Source organism: Myotis brandtii, unplaced genomic scaffold, assembly GCF_000412655.1.
Source record: "Myotis brandtii unplaced genomic scaffold, ASM41265v1 scaffold422, whole genome shotgun sequence".
Lineage (NCBI taxonomy): Eukaryota > Metazoa > Chordata > Mammalia > Chiroptera > Vespertilionidae > Myotis > Myotis brandtii.
Window position 1 is genome coordinate 2,576,942 of NW_005366171.1, and position 25,890 is coordinate 2,602,831.

A 25,890-nucleotide genomic window follows, 5' to 3' on the forward strand; every position below is an offset into this window, starting at 1 on the left:
AAAAGAAAGAAAAAAAGGAGACTCTGGGAGCTTCCGTCACCGGGGTGGCTTGGCCAGCCTGAAAATGGCCCTCAGCCCCTCACCCAGACTGGCCAGGCACCCCAGTGGGGACCCCCCCACACCCTAAAGGGGGTGTGGCCAGCCTGAAAACAGCCATCAGCCCCTCACCCAGACTGGCCAAACCTTTATGGGGTGAGGGTCCCCACTGGGGGGGGGCGGCTTAACCAGCCTGCAAACACCCATCAGCCCCTCACCCAGGCTGGCCAAACCTCCATGGGCTGAGGGTCCCCACTGGGGTGGACATCCTCTGAGGGGTCCCACAATGCAAGAGTGCATAGGCTGGGCTGAGGGACCCCCTGAGTGCACAAATATTTATGCACTGGGCCTCTAGTTTAAAAATAAAACCATAAGCTGAACAAGACATGATTCTGGGAGCCTCTCTTCCCTCGGAGGCTCCCAGGCTTGGAGGATGGAACCCATGGACATGTTGGCTCCATGACCTGCACTGCATTTTTCAAAATGCATCCTGCCTTCTCCTGAACACCCATTTTCAACAGCAGGCACTTCTGGGATGAAGAGTGGACTCCTGTGCACTAATGTGCCAGGGGTTTATGACCGAGGGGTCCCAGACTGCGAGAGGGCACAGGCGGGGCTGAGGGACCCCCCCCCGAGTGTACAATTTTTTGTGCACCGGGCCTCTAGTTATAATAATAAACACATTTGAGCAGTATGTTAAGAGTTTATGTAATCCTTCTAGTAAATTTAAAACACAGTGTCTTTTACTTGTTCCCATAAACACCCTGAGAAGAAGATAGGGAAGGATACACTACCCCCCCGCCCCCTCCATTTTAGACATAAAGAACTGAGGTCCAAAGTTGTTGGCTTGTACACACACACAGAAGTATACCACACCCTCACCATTCATTAGTAGTACACTAATGTGATTTTCTATTATTTGTAATTATTCTTTTTTGTTTCCTGATAACTCAGGATATTAAATCCTACAGCTCTCCTCAATTATTTTATTGCTTCAAGTGTAGTATGTAATACTAATTGAGATTCCAATTGAGACACATATAATATTGCTGTAGGGATTATGACAATACCACCTAATCTCAATTCTAAGACATCTCTTTCACAGTTTAATATTTCTACAATCAGGATGGGTCTTCCAATTAATGTCACAAAAAATCTATTGGTGATTATGCAGAAAAGTAAGTTATGACAACACTACAAACACAAACACATAAAATATATATCTGTTCATCTGAATATCACTTTGGTTGAGGTATGTGCATTTGTAGCATCAAATGTGACTGATTTTTTAAAATATGTTTTTATTGATTGTAGAGAGGAAGGAACAGCGATAGAGAGATGAAAACATCGATGAGAGAGAAACATTGATTGGCTGCCTCCTGCATGCGCCCCACTGGAGATTGAGCCTGCAACCCGGGCATGTGCCCTGACCAGGAATCCAATGGGTGACCTCTTGATTCATGGGTCCATGCTCAACCATTGCGCCACACCAGCCAGGCAAATGTGCCTGAATTTTTATCCAAATTTAAATCTCTAGATGTCTGGTAATTTTTTTTTAAAGATTATACTGTGATAATGCTCTAAAAGAGAAACCAGGAATATACATATAAAATTGATTGTCACATACCTGATAAGATCATTAAATACAATGGAAACAGAAATCTTTAGAACTGGTTGCTGAATTCCGATTCCAGAACAGAATTTATGCATCAGGAAAAATTTAGATATTCTCTTCCAAAATAATTCCAATGAAACAATAATTCCAATGAAATGATTTACTCTCTAAAACACTGCTTTTGTCATGTAACTCTCCTGTTCATGAATCTATAATAGCTTTCTATTGCCCCCCCGTTCAAACACAAACTTCTACATAACTTTCAGGGGCATCCATTATCTGGACTCATAAATTTACACAATTTTAATAAGCATTTTTCCCCATTTCTACCTCCCAGTCTCTACTTCAGTCAGTCTCTTAAAGGAAGTCCCTATCTTTCTTACAACTCTGCCTTGATCTGTTCACTTCACCCATCCTCTTTCTTCCTAGCCAATAAAACCCGACCATCTTTCCATCACAATTCAAGTCTTGATCTACTTAATTTTGAGCTCCCATGGTAGCCAGAGACACTGTTAGTTACCAATGGCACTTATGTATTTATTTGCTTCTTAACTATTCCTTTTTCCATACCTTGGAAATATGGAAAACATCATCCATCCTTTGTCTTCTCCAAAGAAAAGAAGAACTTAAAAGACAGGAAACTAAATCTCAGAGAAATTAAATGAAGGGCTAGATTGAAGAGCTAACTAGTTCCACCTAGTCAAAACTCCAGTTTAGTGATCTTTTCCTTCTACATAGTATTAACATATGTTGAAAGGAGCAAAATAAAAGATATGTATCAAACCCAGGTCTTATTTTGCTTAATATAAAAAATAAGATCACAAACAGGGCCCATTATACATTAACCTACTGAAATTCCTGTTTCCCAATTAAACTAAAAGTTTATAAATTTTGAATTAAAGTTCCAATACAAATTGGGAGGGGAGCAGAAAGAGGATTAGTTATGGACTTAGTTAGTGACACAAAGCTTTATTTAAACTTGGTAAACCAGTCATAAGAGTCTCTCTTGGGTGCTATTTACACATTATTTTTTTATGATTACAATCATGCAATATGATTCCATTTGGGATTTCAAGTAAAGTTGGAATGCTGTATTCCCTAAAGAACAAATAGTGTTTGGTTTAAGGAGGAGAAAAAAGGAATGTGATACTTCTGGTCAAAAGTTCTCTTTCTGGAATTCATGATAAATGAAAAGAATTTTGGCAGTCCCTATGTCATTCTGCATCTCACAAGCAACGTGCAATTCCTCATGTCACTACAACTTGGTTATTCACTGAAACAACTGATCTTATTGCAAAACAAGTTAAACAAACAAACAAAGCCTCCTTCAGTTCCTGCCTTGATTCATTATTAGCATTCACCTTTCCTTTCGCCTCACCCACATCCCAGATATTGAATGTCAAACGGTCTCACCGAAGGGCAGGACATACGACAATTTAAACATCAATGAAATTGGATTCAGCTCTCCTTAGTCACTGAGTGATGACTCTATTTCTATTTGTACATTTTTTAAGTAATACTATGTCCTTCCTGGAAGTTCGTTTTGCATTCCAGATTACAGCAGGGACCGAAGTACAACAAAGAAAAAATGCAAAAAGTCAAGTGCCAGGGCAAGTTAGAAGCACACACATATGCAGGTAAGTCTGATTCACATTCCTTTTCAGTAAGATATTAATCTTTATGAAAATTTTAAAGAACTATCACTTAATTTAGCCTAAAGAAACTTAATTCTGCCTTAATATCAAATTTAAAATGTGATCAGAGGGTTACTTAGATTCTAACATACATGAGGGAAATGTACAAAGCATTTTACAACTCGGTAATAAATAATATGGATTGAAACACACATCCTGTTATTCTAATGTCATGTGATAATCGGATATAAAAAATATTTCCATCAATTTTTCACCTCCCATTATAGAACAGAAACTAAATATATCTATCTGCCCCCATCTCAAATCAGAGATGATATGATTGAAGTAGTTAAAATTTATTTCTAAAGTTTACCTTATAGGAGTAAAAAAATAATTCTAGAAGAACACATTTAGAGAGCTATTCACACTCTTTACTTAAACTGATCAGAGTTCATATAATAAATGATGCCTGTCTTTACTTCTGCTGATTACCTGCAGGAGCACCAAAAAAAAAAAGTATCTTCCTCTGTGCGAGTCACATCTGCAGGAAGAGGGCTACTAAAAAAAGAACCATCTGCTGTTCCAAGTTCATATCCTGCCAGTGGATATTTTGTAATGGTCAGGGCTGAAAAACATTTTGAAAGAAATAGTTTTATATTCTCATATAATTAAGGCAGAAATTCCAGCCTCAGAAAATTAAAATGGCAGTTGTATTTATTATTGATATATTTCACTGAATAAGTCTGATATTGTGTGTCTCTGATTTGTACCCTATTTTCTAAAATCCTATGATAACAAACATTTTCTCAGTATTCCCTGTTCCCCTTGCCTTTTGCATCAAATATATTTACCATTTATGATCCTCATGTGTAAATAGTAGTATCAATAACAAAGTAGAGACAAATTTCATTTTGAAAAATCCAGAAAGTGGGAATTTGGATATATGTACAGATTAAAATGTTAGAGTTATACCACAACAAACATGATTTATTTTAGCTGAGCTTAATCTTCCAAATAAAGCGAAAGTTTACGTTAAATAAATGTTATTTAATTGTATGTATGCCACTGCAAAGTTATAAGTAGATTTAAAAATGCTTGCCCTGGCCAGTGTTGTTCAATGGTTACAGCACTGGCCAGCACACCACAAGGGTCTTGGGTTCGATTCCCAATCAGGAGCATGTATCTAGGTTGCAGTTTCAATGCCCGGCCCCTGGTCAGGGCATGAGGGGGAGGCAACCAACCAGTGTGTCTCTCTCACCTCTCTCCCTCTCCCTCTCCCTCTCTCTCTCCCTCTCCCTCTCCTCCTCCTCTTCCTCCCACCCTTCCATTCTCTATAAAAAAGTCAATGGAAAAAATATCCTCAGGTGAGGATTAACAAAAACAATTCTTAAGCAAGTGATGTGCTATTATCTTGTAGGCACTGGTGAAAACCATTCATAAGAGAGTCTAATACATTTGTTTTCACAAGGGTTCTCTGATTTCACTGATAGCTAAATTAATAAATGATTGCTTAGTAAATGGGAATTTAACAGTATGTAAATCAAAGAATATTTAATTTCCTGGAATGAAATTATTCCAGGAATAATCATGTGACATCAAGATCACATGATATTTAACCGGTAGCTTGTCTTACAATTCCTTATGTTTTTATGTTTATTTCAGTGGTTCTCAAACTTGACTACTATGGAATCACCTGGAGGCTTATAAAATTTTTTCAGTGCCAGGACCCATCCTGCACCACATAAATCAGAATATCTTGGCAGTTAGGTCTCAATATCAAATTTTTTTTATTTTTAATTGTAGTAAACACACATAACATAAAATTTACCATCTTAACTATTTTTAAGTGTACAGTTCAATAGTGTTGACTGTATTCACATTGTAGTACAACTAGATCTTTAAAATATGCTGCATGACTGAAACTCTATACCCATTGAACATCTCCACAGCTTCTGGCAAACACCATTCTACTTTGTTTCTAAGAATGTGACTACTTTAGAGATCTCATATAAGTGAAATTATACAATAAACTTCAAGATTCTTCCATGTTGTTTCGTGTGAAAGTATTTTCTTTATTTTTAAAGCCCAATGCATACACATTTTCTTTATCCATTCATTAGTCAATGGACACTTGTATCACTTCCACATTTTAACTATTATAAATACTGCTATGAACATTATTGCACAAATATCTTTTTTAAACTCTGCTTTCAATTATTTTGAGTATGTACTCAGAAGTGAAATTGCAGAATCATATGGAAGTTCTATTTTTAATTTTTTGAGGAATCGCCATACTGTTTTCCACATCAATTGCACCATTTTACATTACCACCAACAGTGCACAAGGGTTTCAAAATTCTCCACATTCTTGCTAACACTTTTTACTTTCTGTTTTTTTCACAGTAGTCATCCTAATGGGTGTGAGGGGGTAGCTCATTGTGGTTTTGATTTGCATTTCTCAATTAGTGATGGATGGTTGGCAATATTCAAGGAATAACCTTTGGAGCCAGAGATATGAAACTGACATTCAGAAGAGAAAATAATCACGCACAGACTGGTAATGGTTGAAATACACCTAGGTAGTAGTAAAAACTTTAAGGTAAGACTGTTTTGCTTCCTCCATCCCACTCAGACTGCTTCCTCCCATGAACCTCCCCAGTCTCCCCTTTCTCCACAGAGTATTCTCTCTTTCAATCCAATTCCGTTCTAAAGAAAGAATTTAATATGATTTTTGGAATGTTTCTGATTGCTTACTGGGATATCCTATATAATAAAAGGGTAATATGCAAATCGACCGAATGGTGGAACAACCAGTCGCTATGACATGCACTGACCACAGACGCTCAATGCAGGAGCTGCCCCCAGCCTGCAGGCCCCGATGGCCAGATGGCGACCGGGGGAACTCAGGGTGGGTGGCAGTAGGGGGCAGGGCTGGCTGCGGGCAGCCGGGGAAGGTGGCCCTGATTACAGGCCAGGCCTAGGGAGAGTGTACCTGTGCACGAATTTCATGCGCCAGGCCTCTAGTTTACATATCAAGCCTTAACACTAATTTAAGAATATACTTTGGTATACCAAGTACTTACTTGGAAACCTGTATAATAAACTATATATTTCTTAGTTATCACAGAGTGTGTAGTTATACCTCAAAACAAGTCCTGAAAATCTAATTAATATACAAGTTCTGAATCATGAGAATTTTCCAACATCTCATTTGTTCAAAACCCTCAATTATGCAGAATATAGCCTAGATCCTAAAAGCAGACCAAACAAGCAAATAGTTAAATAGTAAAATTAGATACCAACATTCTTTGTTAACAGGAACTTGATTTTTCTCAGAGAAGAATCCTTTGACTCTCACTGAGTTATTAGATACTATCAGTTTTAGCAAATTTAACTATATGATTTTCCAATCTATAACAAATGCATCCATATTGGGAGGTGAAAATAAAAACATGAAAGTATGAATAAACACAAGTGTACCTTCACACTGCATATTATTTGCAAGCATCACTTATTACAGCACATTATGAGAACTGATACTCATATTGAGTGGCTTACTCAAAGATTAAATTACATTGGTATGCAGTCTTGGGAAGGTGCATAGCTCGTAAGATATGTAGCTATAGGGCACACACACAAATACCTTGCCTATACCTTTCTTCTGCTTTCAAATCTTGACTCTTTCATGAATCATAACATAAGCAGTTTATTACTTTGTCTTTACCCCTCCCTGCCTAAGGTACTCTCACCATTCCAACCACCTAACTTAACTAGGGGAAACCCTCCCCTTATTTTTCCTACTAAAAGTGAAGAATGCATAAGTGTTAAAGTGTCAAAAAAAATTTTCAAAATTGAATCTAAGAATGTTCTCCTTTGAAAGAGAAAGGCTGGGAGGAAGAAGAGTATTGAGGAAAAGAAAATGGAAGTAAGAAGTGAGACATGAGGCCTAGCTCACAAATACTTGTGATTTATTTGAGCAAAAGTATTCATTGCGCATCTCTCAGTAGTTAACTTATAACAGACACTTTCAGGTATTACATACTATTAATATTTGTTCTGCTTTCTTCCTGTTTAGTATCAGTAGGAAAAAACTGAAGGATTTCCTTATTATCTGGGTAGTTTTATAAAATCCCACAACAGGAAATCTCCCAAAGAATGGGATATTTAAATTTTTGTATTTATATTTTTAAAATTCCTTAAAGTACACAAGAATTAAATTCTATTCCTACTTGAAAATAAAGTAAAAACTTTTATTCACTAAAGTAAATAAATAAAGTAAAGTAAAGTAAAGTAAATAAATTTTCCTATATTGCTTTAGACCTCGCTATACATATACAGATAAAAAATTGTATCTCATATATGTGTATCATGATTTATATCATGTCATATTTTCTCATATATGTGTGCCATGGTTTACTTGATTTATTTACCTAACCATAACACTACCATTGAGAAAGTTTTCAGTATTTTACTATTATAAGATCAATGAACATGCTTGTTGTAACAAATTAGAATCTTAGCATGCTTTGTAGTTTTCATTGTACAAGTCTTTCACCTCCTTGGTTAAATTAATTCCTAAGTATTATATTCTCTTTGATGCTATTGTTAATGGAACTGTTTTCATAATTTCCTTTTAAGATAGTTCGTTGTAAATGTATAGAAATGCAACTGATTTTTGTGTGTTGACGTTGGATCCTGCTGCTTAGCTGAATTTATTTATTATTTCTAACAGGTTTTTTTGGAGGGGTGGATTATTAGGGCTTTGTATATGGAAGATCATACCATCTGTAATCAGATCATCTTACTTCTTCCTTTCCAATTTGAATGCTTTATTTTATTCATTTTTAATTGCTCTGGATACAACTTCTAGTACTAACAGAAGTGGCAGGATGGTCATCCTTGCCTTCTCTCTAATCTTAGAAGAAAGTTCTGTCTTTCTCCATTGAGTATGATGTGTTCATATATGGCTCTTATTATGTTAATGTAGTTTCCTTCTATTCCAAGTTTGTTGAGTATTTTTTATCATAAAATGGTGTTAAATTTTGTCAAAGACTTTTCTGAATCAATGAGATGATTATGCGATCTTTTTTTTTTCACTTCATTCTGTTAATGTGGTACACTGATTGATTTCATATGTTGAAAGATTATTGCATTCCAGAAATAAATCCTACTTGGTCATCATGCATAAACCTTTTAATATGTTGTGAATTCAGTTTGCTAGTATTTTGTTGAGGGTCTTTTTTTAAAAAATATATTCTATTGATTTTTTTACAGAGAGGAAGGGAGAGGGATAGAGAGTTAGAAACATCAATGAGAGAGAAACATCGATCAGCTGCCTCCTGCACACTCCCCACTGGGTATGTGCCTGCAACCAAGGTACATGCCCTTGGCTGGAATCGAACCTGGGACCCTTGAGTCCACAGGCCAACGCTCTATCCACTGAGCCAAACGGGTCAGGGCTGTTGAGGGTCTTTACATCAGTGTTCAGAAGGGATATTGGTCTGCAGTCATTTTGTAGTCTCTTTGTCTGGCTTTGGTTATCAGGGCAATGTTGGCCTCAGAATGCACTAGGAAGTGCTTCCTCCTCTTCAAATATTTGGAAAAATTTGAGAAGGGGTTTCAGTTCTTTAAATGTTTGATATGCCCTAGCTGGTTTGGCTCAATGGATAGAGCTTTGGTCTGTGGACTGAAGGGTCCCGAGTTCGATTCTGGCCAAGGGCACATGCCTGGGTTGTGGGCTCAACCCCCAGTAGGGGGCGTGCAGGAGGCAGCCAATCAATGATTCTCATCATTGATGTTTCTATCTTTCTCCCTCTCCCTTCCTCTCTGAAATCAATAAATGTTTGATATAATTCACCAGGGAAGCCAGGATATCCAGGGATATTTTTTTCCAGAAGATTTTTGGTTACTGATTCAATCTACTTACTAATTATAAATATATTTAAATTTTCTATTTCTTTGTGAATTAGTCTTAATAAGTTTTTTGTTTCTAGAAATGTGTTCATTTCATCTAGGTTACCAATGTGTTTAGCATACAATAGTACTGTTTACAGTACTATTTTATTTTATTTTTTTATATCTGTATAGTTAGTAGTAATGTCCCCACTTTCTGACTAGTAATTTGAGTCTTCTCTCTTTTAACTAAGTCCATCTAGCTAAAAGTTTACCAATTTTGTCGATCTTTTAAAGAACAACTTTTGGCTTCATTGATTTTTCTCTTGTTTTTCTACTCTATTTTGTTTACCTGTAACCTTTAATATTTCTTTCCTTCTGCTAGGTTTAGGTTTAATTTGTTCTTTTATCTAGTTCCTTAAGTTGTAAAGTTTGTTATGTATATTTTACCATAGTTAAAAAAAATTTTTTTTAATGTTTTTCACTTAGTATGTCCCCAAACTCTCTGATAACTTGCCTCGCTCTCAAAAAATACTTTTTTAAAGAACAAATTAACAAGAGAACTAGAAGACAAGCCACAGACTGAGAGAAAATATTTGCAACAACACATCAATTAAAGGATTGTTATCCAAAGTATGCATAAGACTCTTAAAACTCAAAAATAAAAAAACAAACAAAACAACTTAAAAAAATGGAACAACGACCTTAACAGATACCTCACCAACAAAGATATACAAATGGCAAATAAGTATATGAAAAGATATTCCACTTCAAATGTCATCAGAGAAATGCAAATTAAAACAACAATGTGATGTCACTACACAGAACACTGACAAAATCAAATGCTGGTGAGGATGTGTGGACCAATGGGAACTCTCATCCACTGCCAGTAGGAATGCAAAGTGGTTAAAAATGGTACAAACACTGTGAAAGACAGTTTAGTGGCTTCTTATAAAACAAAATATATACTCTTACTGTACAAGGAAGCAATCACCTCCCCTGCTATTTACTCACAAGGTTGAAAATTTTATATCCACATAAAATCCTGCACATTGATGTTTATAGGAGCATTATTCATAATTTACAAAACTTGGAAGCAATCAAGATGTCTTTCAGTAGGTGGATAAGTAAATTGTGATACATCCAGACAATGAAATATTATTCAGCACAAAGAAGAGAGGTGCTACCAAGCCATGAAAGAACATGGACGAACCTTAAATGCACATTACCAAGTGAAAGAAGCCAATATGAAATGGCTACATATATATGATTCCAACTATATGACATTCCGGAATAGGCAAAACCATGGAGACAATAAAAAGATCAGTGACTGCTGTGGGGTTTGGGAGCAAAGGGATAATAGAGCACAGAGGATTTTTTAGGGCAGTAAAAATAATCTGTATGATATTGTAATGATGGATGTATGTCTTGACTATTTGTCCAAATCCATAGAATGTCCAACACCAAGAGTGAACCCTAAGGTAAACCACAAACTTTAGGTAATTTAATTATGTGTCGACCTTGGTAAAAGTGTACCATTCTGGTGATTGGTGCTGATAATAGGTGAGGCAATGCATGTGTGGGGACAAGGGACATATGGAAAATCTCAGTGCCTCCATCTCAATTTTGTTGTAAACATCGTTATGTGAGCACATCTATGGGCTGCCTCCCACATGCCCCTGCCCTGGGATGGAGCCCACAACCTGGGCATACGCCCTTGACTGGACTACCCCTCCCGCCCCTGTGCCCAAGCAACTGAGCCACACCAGCAAGGGTTCTTATATATCCAGTTTCTTATATAACCCTACATAGCCTATTACAGTGCTAAATAATAGGGAATAGAGCCCTAGTCAGTTTAGCTCAGTGGCTAGAGTGTCGGCCTGCAGACCAGAGGATCCTGGGTTCAATTCCGATCAAGGGCACATACCTTGGTTGCAGGCTCTGCCCTGGCCCAGACCCTGGTCCAGGCACGTGCAGGAGGCAACCAATCAATGTGTTTCTCTCACATCGATGTTTCTGTCTTTTCCCTCTCTGTTCCACTTTCTCTAAAAGATCAATGGAAAAATATTCTCAGGTGAGGATTAACAAAATAATAATAATAATAATAATAATAATGGGGAATAAAAAACAAAAGCAGGTAAGAGTTCAAGCTTCAATGTAAATGCAAAAACCAGCTGTACCACTTACTAGCTTATATGATGCGAAGCAATTTACTTAATTTCTATGAACCTCACTTTTCTCATTTGTAAAATGGTAAGAATAAAAGTATCTACACTTTAAAACATTATGTGAAGATTAAATTAAATAGCAAATATTAAAAGAATATAAGCACTCAATAAAGGTCAGCTTTTAGAATTACTATTAGGAAGTACCTGATACTATTTAGTATAATTGGTGTTTAGCAAATTTCTCAGTTTAATTATAAATAAAACTTTCAAATTATGGTAAATCTACAAAACTTTAGAAAATAACAAGATAAAGCACATATTTATTTGTGAGTTCATTATCTATCTTCCTAACTACACTAGCTCCATGCAGTCAAGGATGAAGCCTATTTTACATACTACAATAGAGAAAGCAGCTATCAAACTGTCAGTGAAGCACACTGTACACAAATTAAAATAACTTTGGAATAAATTAATGTAATGGCTAATATTTTATATAGTCCAAAATTTATACATATGCTTATATCATTAACAACAACAACCCCTCTTCCTTTCTAACCAATTGATTCTGCCATCCTGAAAACTAAAAGCAAACATTAATATTTTTGCAAGTGTCACCACAGAATATCAATCTATTCAGCACCCATCTATCCTATAAACATATTCTAATACCAAGAACATATGCCATGTAAAAACTCTGTAGTGGAACATCACACATTGTTAAAGATACTGATGACTGTGGAATACTACTGAAAGAATAGTACTGAACTTCAAAATCCTAAACAAACTGTTTTTTAGATTGAAAGTGAGAAATAAAATATTTTGTCAGTTTTATTAATTTATAAACTTAATTTATAGGAAAAAATTCTCAACAAAATAAAAGGTATTGAATTTATAGTTGTAAACCTTTCATCAGTTTAAAACAGGTAGGGGAAATAGCTGTGTTTTCTTTCAAACTATATGTCCTAATAACTTTATATGAATAAATGTTTATTATTTCTGCTTGTTTTCTTATCTAGTTTAACTCAGCTATCAAAACAGGAATTCCTGTCCACCTGAACCAACGCAGACAGTAACCAAACAAGCTGACCACAGGCTCAAAGAATCATGTCTCCCACAAAATACTATTTCTTGCTCCTTTGCTATTATTTCTTTGGTGGTAAGCAGCCTTGAGAAAATGGTTTTGTTGTTACCTGCATGTAACTTCTCTCCTCAAAGCAATCAATGGCTATTTATTAAACACATAGCCATGGACTGTGCTTAAGCCTTGAGGAATCTAAGGTGCTTCTCTTGTATCAGCTTACAACCATATTAGATGCTCCTGTAATTTTAAAAAATTTATCTATTACCCTTGATGCTAACTTTACCTTGATCCACCTAAAAATCTTCAGCAATGATAGGTTCGATCTGTAAAATATATTGCACATCCATCCACTGCCATTGCCCTGGTTCGAAGCACTTTTTTTCAATAGAGATATTGTAATAACTAACTAGCTAACTACCTGATCTCTTGTTTCCACTCTTATTCAGGTATAGGCTAGTATGTGAGCTTTCTAAACCCCAGACTATCATTTCTATATTTTTTTCACTAAGTTTAAACAATTTATGAAAATTTTCAAATTTAAAAAAAGAATCTAATGAAATGCACAAATACACATGATCCACACTTAATTACAAAAACTGTGTCACAATACGTCTTTTTAAAAAATTGACGTATAACATTATGTTTGTTTCAGATATACAATACAGTGATTCAATATTTGTATGAAAATGTGAAATGATCAGGTCCTCCTCTAATTTTGTTGAAATCAATTGCAAATCATCTAACTTCCCAAAGGATTTGTATCCTTATATAAGAATGATTTAGTTTCTAATTTTTTTTTGAAAGTATACAAAATGACTTCTCAAAAAATTATCTTATGAATATTAATTATACATGTAACTTTCACCTAGAGACAGATTCTTTAATCAAATATATTTAAAACAGGATTGGCAAAATACTCTTTAATTTCAATATACCACTGACAGAACAATACTTTCTAACTTTTTATTTTGAAATAACTTATAATCTAAGCAAGTTGCCAAGATAGTTAGAGAGAGGCTCCTTGTACTCTTCACCCAGTCTCCCTCAATGGATACTTCTTATACAACTACAGAGCAATATCAAAACCAGAAACCAAAATTGGTACAAATGTGTGTGCATATATTGTATATATTTGTGTAATCACCATCACAAACAAGAAATAAAACCATTCCATCTCCATAAAGATCTCCCTCAGGCTACACTTTCCTTCATAGCTCCACCCAACTCCATCATCCACCTCAATGTCCTGGCAACCACTAATTTGTTCATGGCCTCTATAATTTTGTTATTTTGAGAATGTTATATAAATGGAATCATATGCTATGAGTCTGAGATTGGCTTTCTTCACTCAGCATAATGCCCTTACGACCCATTCGAGTTGTCTATCAATAGTTTGTCATTATTTTACTGCTCAGTAGTATGCCATGGTATACTACCTATAGATAAACTAGAGGCCTGGTGCATAAAATTCATGCACTAAGGATGGGGGGAATCCCCTCAGCCCGGCCTGCACCCTCTCACAGTCCGGGACCCCTCGCTCCTTACCATCTGCTTGCTCACTGCTCCTTACCGCTCAGCTCACTGCTCCTTAGCACTGCCGCTGCCACAGAGGCTCCCGCCACCGTCACTGCGCTCACCAGCCATGAGCCCGGCTTCTGGCTGAGCAGTGCTCCCCCTTTGGGAGCTCACTGACCACCAGGGGGCAGTTCCTGTGTTGAGCGTCTGCCCTGGTTCCACTGTTTGGTAGATTTGCATATTAGGCTTTTATTATATAGGATACATAGGTAGATAGATAGATAGATAGGCCATTGTCAGATATGTGTTTTGACAATATTTTATCCCAGTCTTATTCTCATCATAGGGTATTTAGCACAGCAATAGTTCTTAATTTTAATAAATTATAATTTATAAATTTTTCTTTTATATATCATGCCTTTTGCATCATGTCTAAGAAATCTTCAAGTCTTGATTCCCAAAGATGTTCTATGTTTTCTTCTAAAATTTTTATTGTTTTACATTTTAAACTTAAATCTATGATCCATTTTGAGTTATTTTTATATAAATTGTGAGTTCTGGGTCAAGATTAATTTTTTTTTCTATGAATATCCAATTCATCTCACCATTTATTGAAAAAACATTGAATTGCTTTTGCACCTTTGTCAAAGATCTGGTAGCTTTTACCATAGGAAGCTATTTCCGTGTTCACTATTCTGTGCCACTGATCTATGAAAATATGCTTCTACCAATACCACATAGGCTTCTAATGAGGTGCACTGCTTGATAAAATACTAGTCATCTTTTTGTCTTGAGATAAGATCATTGTTTCCCAACTTTCTTCATAAATATCATTAAGTGTAGGACTAGAAATCCCATCATGAGGCAAAGTATGATGAAACATCTATCCAGTTTCCCTCTAAGACTCTTGACTAACATGTCCTCTCAAAAATAGCCTTAATAACAGTCACCACCAACCTTATACAAAACTGATATTCATCGAGAAACATTGCCACCCTAGCCAGATAGAGCATCGGCCTACAGACTGAAGAGTCTGCGTTTCGATTCCAGTCAAAGGCACATGCAGGGTTGTGGGCTCAATCCCCAGTAGAGGGTATGTAGTAGGCAGCCAATCAGTGATTCTCTCTCATTGATGTTTCTATCTCTCTCTCCCTCTCCCTTCCTTTCTGAAATCAATAAAAACATTTAAAAGAAAGAAGAAACAAATAAAAAAAAGAAACAATGCCATGAAGTTCCTAAGCCTAAAGGTGCTCAAATAAGACTTCTTCAGCATTTGATGGAACGTTCAGGTTAGTAAAAACAGAAGTAAAAGTGTCATAGAGTTGTACACTTGAAACCTGGATGGTTTTATTAACCAATGTCACCCCAATAAGTTCAATCAATCAATCAATCAATAAATAAATCCTACACTGCAAAGTAGCTGCGGGATGTGAAGTACAGCATAGGGCATATTGTTAATAATATATTAATAACTATGTATGGTGTCAGTTGGGTGGGTACTAGAATTATCAGGGAGATCACTTTGTAAATTATATAATTGTCTAACCATTAAAACTAATATAAAATAATAGAGTGTCAGCTATAATTGAAAAATAAAATCAACAAACAAGACAAACAAAGAAGCTCCTAAGCTTCAGGCAACATAGATCCTAACTCAGGACTTTGACTAAAGCAGTACAAATGCCTTTTCTCTTCAGCATGTTCAAGTTCCAATTATGTTCCAATTACTCTTGCTGCATAATAAACTATCCCAAAAGGTAGTAGCTTAAATTAAGCACCACTTTATGCTCATGGAGTCTGTGGATTACAAATTCAGACAGCTCAGGGACAGAATACTATTCTCATTCTTTGACCAATATCAACATAGAAGATTTAAGATCAACAGGTTAAGACTGGTTATTTCTGAAGAATAGGACTACTGATGGAAGCAGAGGTGTTTAAAAAAAAATGTAATGATTTAACATTGAAATTTTATCTTAAGTGGCTGAAAGTTTAAAATTTGTTTTTAAAATAACTTTAAGGTTTTTTTGTTTATTATTTTTATAACTTTAAGTTTTAACTATATTGATGTTTTGTTTAAATAATTAAAAATATTTTATTGACTAAAATTATCCAAACTACAAAAGCTATATTTTAAGCCATTCAGCTGGAAATAATTGATCATCTGTTTTAATTTTACTTTAAAACAAATGTCCAGCATTTTGCACCTGGATAAAACAGTTCAGTGTTAACAAATACTTCAAAGAAAAACATTTGTAAATATGGCTGGTATAAGATGGAGACAATTAGTTGTTGGTATTCATCCCCACACCCAAGTATATATAAAAAGGTCAAGTCCTAAGTAAAAACAAGAACAGACATGAAATGGAAGGATAAATAACCAAATAAGGATAAAGGCAGAACTGGAGCAATTACCTAATATATTAAATTCACGATCATACATGACTTAAACCTTCTGGAATTGGGGTGTAATCATTATAGAAACACCAGTCAGCATTTCTTCTAAGACTCCTAGATAACTAAAGGGCTCCTCCCAACTTTCTATGCTAAAGGTTAAGATGTATCTCCCTTGGAGAACACATTTATGTTATCAAATCTTATATACTTACATACTTTGTTGTGTAAGTATTGCTATTTATTGTTAACTTTTTTTATTGACAATGTTTTTTATTCTGTATAGTTTTGTTCACCTTTGTTTAATGTAGTAGTTTAATGGAGTTTTTATTTTTTTGTTTTGTTTTTTATGTTGCTATGTATAAATGTTCTTCTTGACCTCTAACATTCAAGGATTCAATGACATTTGAAAATGTTTATATTCAGCTATGCTTACACCCACCACACCTCTAACAATGTCCATAATATAGTCCAAGTAATCCAGTTCTAAAGAGGTTCTGTAATGCTGGTATTTCTTTGCTCACCTAGCCCTTTCTCCTCTGCATCCTTCTTCCACTGATTAGGTAGAATGACCACAAGATGGATGCCTTTCACTAAAATTTCCCACTGATGCCCATTGATAACCATTGATGCCTTTCACTAAAATTTCCCATTGATGCCCATTGATAACCATTGATGCCTTTCACTAAAATTTGTTTCCTCTAAGAAACAACATACCTGAAAAAGCCCTGAAAACAGTAAAGTGCTATTCAAACATCATTACTGTACAGAGCTTATTTTCTTCACTATAAGAACAACTCCCATTCACACAATTCAAAATTTAATTTTAAGTTATGATAAAACCGTAGAAAGAATATCCTGCAATTAATCATATTTCTTCTAAACAATCTAAAAATTACAACTCTATCTTATCCTAACATAGAATAACTTTTTAATTGCCCTCCTAAGTTTATTCTTTTATGCTTACCAGTGTTTTCACATTACAGGAACAGTTACAAATGGGGAAAACTACCAAGCATTTTAAACTGTTTATATCTTTAAAAAGATGCAACTTGTCAAACTATCAGATCATCTGCTTTACTAAACGTGACTGATTGTCACAGTTGGCTAAATAAAACCCATTTCTATATAGAGTTCACCTTCTAATTGCCATGGTAAAGTAGGCTTTTCTAATGTTAAAAATTCCTTATCACCAAAAAAAAACCCCAGTATTTTCCTTATATTTATCTAAATATTTTCAGACATAACATCTAATTTTTATACAAATAAATGCAGATTCTTGTGGTGTAACTGCAAATCACCAATCATCCACAACCAAACCCTATACTCCTTTTCTAAAGATAAGCAACAATTTTTAAGAAAACACCAAAAAAAACAAAACCACAAATTCTTTTATCTGATCTCATCAGCTACTACTCTTAAGCAAAACTGATTTAAAGGACTACACATCTCCTGTTTTCATCTTCCTTTTTTCATACAAGGCACTCTTGGAAGTGTGTATCAATTCTATGCTACACATTCGAAAGCAGGAACACTGGGGAAAGTCTATATTTTTAATTCTTTCTGAAATTTCCTTTGCTCATTGATTCCTTCCCTAACGACAAGGAAAAGTAAAATGTCTATGTAGAATAGAATTATGAACTTCAAATAAATAATAGGTATCATATAAAGTTCTCATTTTGTTTTTATTAAACCAAAGAACTTATATACTTATATGCATAGGCCATGGATACAAACGATAGGGTGGTGAAGACCTGGGGCAATGGGTAGGAGCTGGGTGGAAAGGCGTAAAGGGGTGAGAGAGAATGGGAGACATCTGTAATACCACAACAATAAAATAAAGATAAAAATCAATTGTGGTCTGACCAGTGTGGCTGACCAGAGCGTCAACCCATGAACCAGGAGGTCATGGTTCAATTCCCAGTCAAGGCTCGGGTTGAGGGCTCTATCCTCAGTAGGGGGTATGCAGGAACCAGTCAATTGATGTTTCTCTCTTCTCTCCTCCATATTTCTATCTTTCTATCTGTCTTCCTTCCCCACTCTCTAAAATCAATAAAAATATATATTTTTTTAAAGTCAATTGTGCCCTAGCTAGTTTGGCTCAGTGGACAGAGAGTCAGCCTGTGGACTGAAGGGTCCTGGGTTCAATTCCAGTCAAGGGCACGTGCCTGGGTTGCAGGCTCGATCCCCAGCAGGGGGCGTGCAGGAGGCAGCCTATCAATGATTCTCTCTCATCATTGATGTTTCTAACTCTCCCTCTCCCTTCTTCTCTGAAATCAATAAAAATATATTTTTAAAAAATCAATTGTATAGTATATGGGGGAAATATATCTTGGTAAACTTCCACGTAAATAAAACCCACAGGAGAGCAGGTGTGAAATAGTAACTAAAAGTCAGTATGTATGTTTGGGCAATGTAGTATAGTTGTTTTTTCTTTGCACTGCAACCTCTACATATAGTTATATAAGGCACCGTTCATTTTAAAAGGAACACTGTCAATGTAGAGATTTCCAGAGAAAAGCAACCAAGAAATAAGCCATACATACTCATTATCACGACAGAAGATATGACTAGAGATATTGGAAACATTAACTCTCATGACTTTAATATCCTCTTGTGTGATGACTTCTGAATCCATATCCCCAAGTCTAACCTATCCCCTGGATTTCAAATGCATACCCACATGCTGGATGAATATACTTACTTGTCTGTTTCACATACATTTTGGCCTCAACCAGAGAGGTAGCATAGTATGAAGAGCCTGAATACTGGAGGCCATGATTCAATCCAGAACCTAGATTCTAGGCCAGTGATGGAGAACCTTTTGAACTCGGCGTGTCAGCATTTTGAAAAACCCTAACTTAACTCTGGTGCCATGTCACATATAGAAATTTTTTGATATTTGCAACCATAGTAAAACAAAGACTTATATTTTTGATATTTATTTTATATATTTAAATGCCATTTAACAAAGAAAAATCAACCAAAAAAAATGAGTTCGCGTGTCACCTCTGACAAGCGTGTCATAGGTTCGCCATCACTGCTCTAAGTAGTCCAACCCTCTAATCACATGATTGGCTCTCTGGAGACCGCCCGCCTCCTGAAGCAATCTATTGAAGGGCTATTTTCCTCCAGGGTCACTTCATTAGCATAAACTCAGGTTTGGACAACAGGGGCTCATTATGAAGAATGGAAGATACTCCTATCATTTAGGCAGTTCCAAAGTTTTAGGTGCTTTGTGACAGGAACTCGGACAAAGACCAAATAGATACATTCATATTTACAGGTTTATTTTACCACAAAAATAGAAATTTCCCCTCCTCTCTAGCTACTCCATATCCTCTTTGCTGTACTCTAACTTGTCTCTGTAACTTGGTATTTTATCACTTGTTTGTGTATCTGTTTATGGGCATCTCCTCCCAATAGAATATGAACTCCATGAGGGCAGGGTTGGGTCTCTTTTCTTTACTGTTCTATCTCCAGCATCCAGAACAGCTTTTAGCCTGACACAGGCACTCACTATTTATCAACGGAGTGAGTGAATGTCAAGTCAGGACACAGTCGCGATGCCATAGACTCACCTCCTATCTTTGGGAATCTGCCTCTGGAGGTGACAGTCCTGGGTCCTAGCTGTCTGATTCTGCCCTCTCTCCCACATTTGGTTATTCTAGAGACAGAAATCCACTGCCCCAGCATAGGAATTGGAATGGGAATTAAAATGCCGAGTCAGTTAAATGATGGTGAAAAGTAGGACAGAGTGACCTCCATAGCAATCCTCAGCCACCTTCACAGCAGCAGGGGAACCATAGAGAGGTAGAAAGAGTCTGTCAACAGATGCAGGAGAAAGGGGCAGTTGCACCAAAAGGAGCAGGAGTAAGAGATTATATGGCACTCAAGAGAGACATGGGGTTTTCTAGATACCATCGCCACAACCTGCCAACGCCCTTCCTATCCCTGAGTATTATGAGACTGACTCATAAGCTTTCAATAAAACCTCTTTATAACTAGGTTGACTTGAATGTGCTTCTGTTTCTGGCCATGTATGTTCCTTGGACACAAGGCTTAGATGGCAGTGGTGTAGGGCTAGTCAACAGAAGTCAAAGCAAGGAGACAATTAGCAATCTGTTCCCACCCCCGGGCTCCCTGGGCTCCAAGTTCATTCTAACCTGCAGTACCCTGCTGGCTCACTGGCCCCAAGCAGGGTCACTTGGATCTTCTCTCCTGGGAATTTGGAATCAGGAAGGCAGTCCATGTGCTTCTAGAATCAGAGGGCCAGTGAGCAGAGACAGAAAGACTGGGGCAGAAGAAAGAGAGCAGAGAGCAGAGGCTGTGATGAGAGAGAGGGAGAGGGAGAGAGAGAGAGAGAGAGAGAGAGAGAGAGAGAGAAGGGGAGGAGAGAGGAAAGGGGAGGCGAGGAGAGAGAAGAAGAGAGAAAGAGTCTGAAGATCTCTCAGGCCCAGTGCCAGCCTTCTTGAAGCTTACACACAATTCCCACCTTTGCTCCCATTCTCGCCAGACTGGATGAGGGGATGATGGCTGTTTGCAGCTGGTCACACCCCCTTCAGGGTGGGGGTCCCCACTGGGGTGCCTGGCCAGCCTGGATGAGGGGATGATGGCTGTTTGCAGCTGGTCACACCCCCTTCAGGGTGGGGGTCCCCACTGGGGTGCCTGGCCAGCCTGGATGAGGGGATGATGGCTGTTTGCAGCTGGTCACACCCCCTTCAGGGTGGGGGTCCCCACTGGGGTGCCTGGCCAGCCTGGATGAGGGGATGATGGCTGTTTGCAGCTGGTCACACCCCCTTCAGGGTGGGGGTCCCCACTGGGGTGCCTGGCCAGCCTGGATGAGGGGATGATGGCTGTTTGCAGCTGGTCACACCCCCTTCAGGGTGGGGGTCCCCACTGGGGTGCCTGGCCAGCCTGGATGAGGGGCTGAGGGCCATTTTCAGGCTGGCAGGTGACTGAAGCAACCCAACCTCTCCTTTTTTTCTTTTCTTTTTTATTCTGGGATTTATTTACCTTCTATGGCTGTCACTGGAACTGAGAGCCGGCTTTAGCTCTGAGGCTCTGCTCCAGCTCTGAGACCTCGGCTGCTGAAAGCAGGTATCTGGTTTGTTTGGCTTCTATAATTGAAACACTGTTGCAACTCGAGCTCGGCCGGCTGGCTGAAAGCATGGGGTTTGTTTAGCTTCTATAATTGCAACATTGTTTCTTAGAATGCAAGCTCAGAGCCCAGCAGCGGCAGGCGGGGAACCTTGGCTTCCTCCTTCACTGGAGCAAGCAAACCTCCTGTTCGCTTCAGCTGCCTGGCTGCCGACCGCCATCTTTGTTGGCAGTTAATTTGCATATCACCCTGATTAGCCAATGGGAAGCGTGTCGGAGGTATGGTTAATTACCATGTTTGTCTATTATTAGATAGGATATTTAAATGCCATTTAACAAAGAAAAATCAACCAGAAAAATGAGTTCGCGTGTCACCTCTGACACGCATGTCATAGGTTCACCATCACTGTTCTAGGCCCTACCAGTTACCAGCTATATAGACCTTGAAAAAAGTTGTGCCTCAACTTCCTCATCTACAAAATAAAAACAATAATATTTACCTTGTAAGGTTGTCATGAGATTTAAAGATCTATATAATTTTTGAAAGCTTTTAAGATAGAATTGGACACATCCTAACTGATATGTGTTTGTGAAATTTTTTTTTAAAAGCATACCTAATAACCAAATTTAAACTCTCCATCCCCAAAACTGTGCCTCTTTCCATACCCTAACCTCTTTTTTTCAGTGAGTCCTTAAATATTCCTGTCATAAGGGTCAATAAGGATGAAGACCATGCTTAGCAATCAGACTGTCCACAATCCAGAAAATGTCGACATCACTCTGAAGGAACACACAGTTATCATGAAGGGCCTAGAGGCACAGTGAGAAAGGACTTCAACTGCATCAGTATAGAACTTCATCTCCTTAAAAGAAAAAGCAGAGGCTACAGGTTGACAAATGGTGTGGAAATATAAAGGAACTAACTACTGTCCACACCATCTGTAGTCATGTACAAAACATTATCAAGGGTGTTACACTGGGCTTCTATTACAAGATGAGGCCTGTGTAAGCTCATTTCCCCATCAACACTGTTATTCAGGAAAATGGTTCTCTTGTTGAAATCAGAAATATCTTATGCAAAAAATGTATCCACAGGGTTCGGATGAGGTCAGGCATCGCTTGTTTAGCATCTCAAGCCCCCCCAAAAAATGAGTTAATTCTTGAGGAAATGACATTGCACTTGTATCAACTTCAGCTGCTTTGATTCAGCAAACCACAACAGTTAAAAACAAGGATATCAGAAAAGTTTTGGATGATATCTATGCTTCTGAAAAAGGAACAGTTTAGCAGGCTGATGAGTAAGATCTAAGTTGTCCAGCTACAGAAACAGCAAGATGAGAGATGACTCCTCAGACTTATTTGTGATATTTTAAAGATGCAATAAAAGCTGTGTATGGATTTGGGGAAGCAGGGGGACATGCGATCTTGCCAGTGAGGGGGAAAAGAGAAGAGGAAATAAAGAATTAAAAAGGAAATGGAGGAAAAAAGAGAGAAGGAAGAGAAATTGAGGAATTATGGCAGGAATTAAAAAATGTTGATAGTTCTTATCTCTGGTTGAAGAGATTACAAGTAATCATATTCTTTATATACTTTTCTGTATTTCTGAGATCTTCTAAAAATTAGAGATGTGCTTTCCTTTTCATCAGAGAGGGGAAAAAAACATGCTGTTTTGAAAATATATTTAATGATATTTTGGATAAAGTCTAAGTCCTTCATTACTTGATTCCTTCCACTTCCCATATCTCTCATAACCTTTCATTTCTGTACCTCTGCACAAGTAGCTATATCCCCATTCACCTTCACCTGGCTAATTCTTACCCATCCTTTAAAACCACTCACAGTTACTATCTCTTCTGTAAAGTCTTCTCAGACCACACCCTGCTCTCTCCAAACCCACTGTACCAATCTAGGTTAAATACCCCTTCTACATTCACCTTTATTTATTTATTTATTTTAATCCTCATCTGAGGATATTTTTCCATTGATTTTTATAGAGAGTGGGAAGGGAAAGACAGAGAGAAATGTCGATGTGAGAGAAACACATCGATTGGCTGCCTCCTGCACGAGCCCCGACCAGGGGGAGCCTGCAACTGAGGTACATGCCCTTGACCGGAATCAAATCCAGGACCCTTCGGTCCACAGGCTGACGCCCTATCCACTGAGCCAAACCAGCTAGGGCTACATTCACCTTTAGAATCTAGTGTACACATTTGGCACTTACCACAGTAAGTTCAATAATTAAAGTATTCGAGGCTTCTTTCCCTCTTTCACTGAGATAAAACACTTGTTTTCCTACCCCAGCATCTAACTCAGTACCTGACACATAGTCGGAGATCAAAAAAAGTTGTTCAAATGGCTTCCAAGTCATATTATTTCTATTCTATTATGTTGCCTCTCTAGACAAGTATAAAAGTTGGTAAAGTGAATGCATAAAGTCTGGGAGTATTCAAAGTGAAACAGAATGACATCATTCTTGTTCCTTCAATCATTTATTCACCAAATATTTATTTAGTACCTCATACACATCACACATTGGGAACACAAAGGATTTCTTCTCTCATGACACTTTGGGGTGGGGAGAGGAGAAGCCAAACATTGGCTCCATACTCAAAGCTACTAAATAAACACTAGTGACTTATCCCTAACATTAAGAAATACATTTGGAGTGAAGGCAGAGGGGCAGGGGGGTTAAGAGATCAACCAAAGGACCTGTATACATGCATATAAGCATAACCAATGGACACAGACATTGTAGGGGGAGTGAGGGCATGTGCTAGGGGGTGGGAGCAGCCGGGGAGAGGTCAATACGGGGAAAGGGAGACATATGTAATAATTTAAACAATAAAGAATTTAAATTAAAAATGAATAAATAAATGTCAAAAAAAGAAATACATTTGATATAGACCATATATAAAAGACAGCATCCTGTTTAGAAAGGTAAAAGATTTTGAATTAGATATGAGATTAGGTTACTTGAAGACAGCAATTTTCAATCTTTTTTTCTGGCTCCCACATACATGGGCATATCCAGATTTATGCATTCTTTCCACAACATGCTAAATAATTCTACTAATGAACATGGCATGAAGCTTCATAGTGCTTGCCAGTTACACTATCTCTTCTTAAAAAAAAAAAAAACAAGCCAAAGCAGTTCTTTACGACTTGCAAAGCCAGAACTTCAAGAGAAACCAATCCTAATTTTCCTCTCCACAATGATTAGACCCAGTAGGACCACCTGAAGGCTGCCTTCTAAGGTCTCTCTATATTGGAGAATGTAGCAGAGACTCCTGGCTGCCCACCCAATATCTAGTTTTCCTTTTTTCCCCTACTAGGAGATTTTATTGGGGATGGCAATATGCCCAGCTCAAAAACAAACAAACAAAAAAAGCCTACTAAATTTTTCTCTCTCTTTTAGTCAGGTACAGTTATATACTAGTTCTGGTCAAAGAGATACAAATGGAAGTCATTAGGAGCACTTCTGAGAAAGCTCTTTTTTTCACATTTTCTATTTAAATTTATTGGGGTAATATTGGTTAATAATATTATTTAAGTTTCAGGAGTAAAACTTTATAATCCATCATCTATATATACCATTATGCGTTCACCACCCAAAGTCTAGTCTCCTTTCGTCATCATATATTTGACCCCCTTTATTCTCTATTTTCCCCTCTGGTAACCACCATACTGTTCACCGTGTCTATGAGTTTGTTTGTTGTTTTTTTGTTTCACATACCACATAAGTAAAATCATATGGTTCTTGTCCTTTTTCATCTGACTTATTTCACTTAGCATGATACTCAAGATCCATCCATGTTGCTGCAAATGGCAATATTTCATCTTTTTATGGCTGAGTAGGTTACACTATATATGTATACTCTTTAAAAAATAAATAAATAAAGGCGTCACAAATTTTGGACTTAATTATCAGTACCAAATTGCCAGGCCCTCTCCAAATTCTAAACATTTTCTGATATGCAATTAAACAGATAGGCTCATTAAACATTTATGAGAAATTGACAAGAATGGGTATGCATTGCTTGTTTAAACTGTGGTGGGTAGAGGGAAATCAGAGAGAAGGAAATCCAAAACCATGTGATTTCCAAGAATAACTAGGGACAGTCCTGTTTATATATGGGGCTTCCTCTAGTCTAAGAGCTTTCCTCCCACTGTCCCTTTCATCTGTAATTTCTGAAAGACAGTCTTTCCAGATAGGCCTTTAGGCTAGTTTTAGTTTCTCTGATAAAGCAAACTGCTTCCTATAGGTTCCATGAGAATATTAGAAAGTATGTGAATATGAGGGTAGATGTAAGCAAAACTGTGTAGGAGAATCCAAAGAACCAGATAAATTCATTGAAGGACAATGCTAATGTCATAGACTGAGGTCTAGCAGAGGAATAAAATCTGACATCAGAGCTTTGAAATTAATTGAGCTAAAACAGTGTCCACATGAGAATG

General features: G+C 37.3%; 1 protein-coding gene and 1 pseudogene across 4 annotated transcripts in view; one reads left to right on the top strand and one right to left on the bottom strand.

The window, feature by feature from the left end:
* Positions 1 to 25,890, bottom strand: part of SBF2 (SET binding factor 2) — a 319,520-nt gene that overhangs the window by 260,464 nt on the left and 33,166 nt on the right. The window lies entirely within an intron of this gene.
* Positions 22,159 to 22,737, top strand: LOC106727421 (annotated as a pseudogene).